Genomic DNA, 6,000 nt, shown 5'->3' on the forward strand with positions numbered 1-6,000 from the left:
GTTCCAGGTCTTTGCTATTGTAAACTGAGCTGCAATGAGCATTCGTGTGCATGTGTCCTTATAGTAGAACGATTTATAATCCTTTGGATATATACCCAGTAATGGGATTGCTGGCTCAAATGGGATTTCTATTTCTAGGTCCTTGAGGAATCGCCACACTGTTTTCCACAATGGTTGAACTAATTTACACTCCCACCAACAGTGTAAAAGTGTTCCTATTTCTCCATATCCTCTTCAGCATCTGTTGTCTCCAGATTTTTTAATGATCGCCATTCTAACTGGCGTGAGACGGATTCTCAAAGGTTGAGTAATTTACCCAAAATCATACAAGCCAATAGGATTTAGACACAGGTCTGATTTGACTGCCAAGCTGGTGTTCCTTCTACTGCCTCAAATTATAAACCAAATGGATATTCACTGTTCACAACAGTACAGAATGAGGAAAGAGAGGTACAAGAGAAACTGTATTAATTTCAAGGTACTGCTATCCTACTTCTGAATATAGTACAAGATACTGAGGAAATGTGACATTTTTAAAAAAGTAATATTACTATGAATGTAGTAAGAAAAATTGCAAATGGTGTCAATGAGAATACACTCTTGATTCCCTAGTCAGCTCCCTTGATTCCCTAGTAGCTCAGCTCTCTTTCCGAGAGGCATCAGACCCTTAGGCATCCTTCCAGAGAGAGACTGTGCATGTCTAAGCAGGCATCCTTTGTTTATATAAATGGTAGCTGTCTGCTGCTCTGTGCTATGTTTTTCTTTTTCGCTGAATCTCTCCTGGAGACTGTTTCGAAGTACTATTTAGAGCTACCTCATTCTTTCTACAGCATAGTGTTCTCCTCTGTATACCATATTGTGGTATATATGGATGCTCTTCTTTGAGACTGTCCTATTGTCTGTAATTACAATGAACGGTGCTGCAACAAATGTCACTGCAATAAAAGAGAGAACTTGGGTGCTCCCACCACCTTGCCCTGATTGTGTGTGGGCGCACAAACAAACACACACACACACACACACACACAGAGTGAATGAATCCCATACAGATACAACAGTGTACATTGTGACTGCATTTTATATATGCTAACAACAATCTTCTGCTGGTACACTTTGATAAAATAGGCTGACTTTGTGACTGAACACTCCACATAATAGTGTTTTCTTATTTCTTTTTCTTTTTTTGAGACAGAATCTCGCTGTCACCCAGGCTGGAGTGCAGTGGTGCAATCTCAGCCACTGCAACCTCTGCCTCTCGGGTTCAAGCAATCCTTTTGCCTCAGCCTCCCAAGCAGCAGGGATTACAGGCATGCACCACCACGCCTGGCTTATTTTTGTAGTTTTAGTAGAGATGGGGTTTCGCCATGTTAGCCAGGCTGGTCTCAAACTCCTGACCTCAAGTGATTCTCCCACCTCAGCCTCCCAAAGTATTGGGATTACAGGCATAAGCCACCATGCTCAGCCAACGGTGTTTTCAAATCCTAAGTTTTGCCAACACAAAATGATGTTTGTCAGTTGGAAAATACTCCTATTTAAAAGCACACAAAACCTCAGTGAGGGATATCAAGGTCCTGGCTGTATTTTCACAATGTGAAAAGCAAGAAGTATGAATGATACAAAGCACATCAGAGACTAGCCTGATTTTAATTCCTGGCCTCAGGTTTTAGCTTGTAACTACACATATACTTCACTTACACCCTGCCATTCTGAAAAGTCCCCCTGTCTCAGTCACCATGTGGTGCATAAGCAGTATCAGGTCCCTCTACTCTGCAGGATAGAAAGAAAGTGAAAGCCCCTGGAAACAAACAGTCGTGGTTATAGAAATTTGCAGAAAGAGATCACTGAAGGCAAGAGTCAAAGAAGAAAATAACTTTGAGCCAGGTGCCGTGGCTCACACCTGTAATCCCAGCACTTTGGGAGACTGAGGGGGGTGGATCACGAGGTCAGGAGTTCAAGACGAGCATGGCTAATATGGTGAACCCGTCTCTTCTAAAAAACACAAAAATTAGCCTGGCAAGGTGACGGACGCCTGTAATCCCAGCTACGCTGGAGGCTGAGGCAGAAGAATTGCTTGAATCCGGGAGGTGAAGGTTGCAGTAAGCTGAGATCACACCACTGAACTCCTGCCTGGGAGCCAGAGCAAGACTTCATCTCAAAAAAAAAAGTAGAAAGAAAATGACTTTGAACTGAGTCAGGAAAGAGGTACAGCTCTAGATGAGACATTTAAGGTAGAAAAAAATCCCTAAGCACCAGAAGACAGAATTTCACACTTGGAGAAAGTAAACAGTAAGTTTAAGAATTTGATGGAGGCCAGGCACAGTGGCTCAGGCCTGTAATCCCAACACTTTGGGAGGCTGAGGCAGGCAGATCACGAGGTCAGGAGTTCAAGACCAGCCTGGCTTGAAAATACAAAAATGAGCCAGGTGTGGTAGCATGTGCATATAGTCCCAGCTATTCGGGAGACTAAGGCAAAAGAATCGCTTGAACCTGGGAGCCATAGGTGACAGTGAGCTGAGATCTCGTCACTACATTCCAGCTTGGGCGAGAGAGTAAGACTGTGTCTAAAAAAAAAAAAAAAAAAAATTGATGGAAAGAAGCATTCACTGATCTCAGCTGCAAAGTTATAAATGATGTTAAAAGGAACAGATTAGGGACAATACCTTAGTGACAGACTGAGTAAACCGGAAATGTCCATTTAGAGTCTGACTTTCTGGTAAAGGTTAAGAGGTGTCACAGAAAATGTCTGGCTAGGGGCCCTCTTCAGAGCCCTGCATTATATACACTGAGTAGGAAGGTAGAACATTCCATATTTGAGATTAATTCTGGACCTAACATACTACCTGATCGCCTCTGAGCATCTGTGTCTACTACAAGTAATGCACCACACATATAATTCACTGAGGCTGTATTATTTTGACTTGCCAAGTATAGAACTTTAAGGAAAATTAAACTTTCATTTTTATTTTATTTTAGAGACAAGGTCTCCTTCTATTGCTTAAGCTGGAGTGCAGTGGCACAATCACAGCTCACTACAGCCTCCACCTCCTGGGCTCAGGCGATCCTCCCACCTCAGTCTCCCAAATAGCTGGGACTACAGGCATGCACCACCACACCTGGCTGAAAATCATACTTAAAAAATGACTGGTGGCCGGGCGCGGTGGCTCACGCCTGTAATCCCAGCACTTTGGGAGGCCGAGGCGGGTGGATCACGAGGTCAAGAGATCAAGACCATCCTGGTCAACATGGTGAAACCCCGTCTCTACTAAAGATACAAAAAATTAGCTGGGCATGGTGGCGCGTGCCTGTAATCCCAGCTACTCAGGAGGCTGAGGCAGGAGAATTGCCTGAACCCAGGAGGCAGAGGTTGTGGTGAGCCGAGATCGCGCCATTGCACTCCAGCCTGGGTAACAAGAGCAAAACTCCGTCTCAAAAAAAAAAAAAAAAAAAAAAGACTGGTAAGAAAGTAGTTTTTAGTTTTTAACATAATGATGGCAATGATAAGTTTTGGTAAAACGCTGCTTAGTGTTGATAAGTAAAATCTGCTTAGAAAAATATTAGAGGCTTTATACTCATTTACCATTAAACTTCAATAAAATATAGGTTAAACTTCTGTCATTAATATAAGTTCATATCAAATATCTGCTTTTGTTTATTCATTTACTGTGTTTCTGAACATCTGACAAAAAGCCTACTTAAAATATCAGTGGATAAATATTTTGATCAAGAAGTTTAAATGAATCACATACAAGTAATATAAATCATTGTTTCAAATATTTTCCACTAGTACTACTTGGCCAGTTAAATTTCCAAAACAAGTTTAACACTGGAAAAGGTTTTTATTTTTTTCAATTTAATTATTTATTTATTTTTGAAACAGGTTCTAGCTGTGTCAGCCAAGCTGGAATGCAGTGCCATGATCTCGGCTCACTGCCAAGATCCTCCACCTCTCAGACTCAAGCTATCCTCCTGCCTCAGTCTCCTGAGTAGCTGGGACCACAGGCGCATGCCAGCAGGCCTGGCTAATTTTTTTGTTTTTTTTTTTTTGAGACATAGTTTCGCTCTTATTGCCCAGGCTGGAGTGCAACGGCACAATCTCGGCTCATCACAACCTCCACCTCCTGGCTTCAAGCAATTCTCCTGCCTTAGCCTCCCAAGGAGATGAGATTATAGGCATGTGCCACCATGCCCAGCTAATTTTCTATTTTTAGTAGAAATGGGGTTTCTCCATGTTGGTCAGGCTGGTCTCAAACTCCCAACCTCAGGTGATCTGTGTGCCTTGGCCTCCCAAAGTGCTGGGATTACAGGCATGAGCTACCACGCCCAGCCACGCCTGACTAATTTTTTTGGAGAGATGGGGTCTCACTCTGTTGCCCAGGCTGGTCTCACACTCCTGAGGTCAAGCAACTTGTCTGCCTCAGCCTCCCAAAGTGCTGGGATTATAGGCGTAAGCCACCGTGCCCAGCTGGAAATGATTTTTAATAAACTAGCAGGGAAAATAAGAATAGGACAAGAGTTGGCTGAATCCCTCTAATGGCAAACAGAGCTCAGTATAAGGCTAAGAAACACTAAATTAGAAAAAAATTTAAAATCTGCAAATAGAATCCTGGCCTGCTCTATCATTGACCACCTACTTAGTATGTGTAAATCACTCAGCTGGGCTTGACGGTCTCAACAGCAATAAGATATGGCCCTTGATCTTGTGACTGTGTCTCAGAGAAACATGAATGCACAACAGGCAACCACAATCTCGTTTCAATGCACAAGGAGGTAAGGAGACTAACCATCTCAACCCACCTTTGACTACATAGTCAATTTGCTTTTTCTATAGCTTCTATTTTAAAGATATATATACATCAGGCACACACAAATCATATATAAATCTACACACCTACTTTCCAAAAGGAAAAAATCCTATACAGTAATTTAACTCCTAGCAAAGTCTACCATATACTTTTTAAAAAGTTGTATTATCTATGAGTCCTAGAAAGAAGCGCCAAACATGGCATAGCTGGAGGAAGGTCAGGTACTCCATCTTTAAAATCTCAGTTTGGGCCAGGCAAGGTGGCTTATGCCTGTAATCCCAGCACTTTGGGAGACCACGGAGGGTGGATCACTTGAGGTCAGGAGTTTGAGACCAGCCTGGCCAACATGATGAAACCCCATTCTCTACTAAAAATAAAAAATTAGCCAGGTGTGGTAGCACACACCTGTAGTCATCCCAGCTACTCAGGAGGCTGAGGCAGGAGAATTGCTTGAACCTGGGAGGCGGAGGCTGCAGTGAGCTGAGATCGCGCCATTGCACTATACTCTGGGCAACAAGAACAAAACTCCATCTCAAAAACAAAACAAAACAAAAAAAGAGACTCAGCAAGATAAGACAGCGGCAAGTTGACCTCCAGTGCACATGGCCTGTTTGCATCTCCCTGGGAGGCTGTCAGGACAGCAAGGCTTAGGGTTGTCCAATCCCATCAAAATAGTGCCTCCATTATACCATCAAACTCCAACAAACACAAAAGTTAGAAGATAACTGCAAATTCTACTACTTAATCTCAAAAGATCATCAAGATGGGGAAATTCTTGATAGTAGTTCATATAAAACAGAGTTAACAGTCTCAAGCTTAACAAAAGCTTGCACTATAACAATGACAGTTTAAATTGCAAATGCAATCTTATTTTAAAATTACTCCTAATTAGAAAATTATTTATTATAGAAAAAATATCATTTCTAATTTCTGCTGTTTTAGTAACACTGCAATGAATACTCCCATTTGAACTGTTTTACTAACACTACAATGAACTTTCACTCATGGCACCCAAAGAGGTACACCATTCCGATTCTCCCTTCAAGCAATACCTAGTCCTGTGCCTTCAAAGAATGCAGTTCACTGACGGTCTCCACCTGTAGAGCCTTCGGAAACTGCTGCAATATAGACCCAAGACCACTTTCTCCCTAGGCAGCTGGTAGGTGAAGACTGGGCACAGTAGGGATGTCAGGGCTGC

The sequence above is a fragment of the Aotus nancymaae genome, unplaced genomic scaffold (assembly GCF_030222135.1).
Source record: "Aotus nancymaae isolate 86718 unplaced genomic scaffold, 86718_ANA_hifiasm-v0.15.2.pri h1tg000970c, whole genome shotgun sequence".
Taxonomy (NCBI): Eukaryota; Metazoa; Chordata; class Mammalia; order Primates; family Aotidae; genus Aotus; species Aotus nancymaae.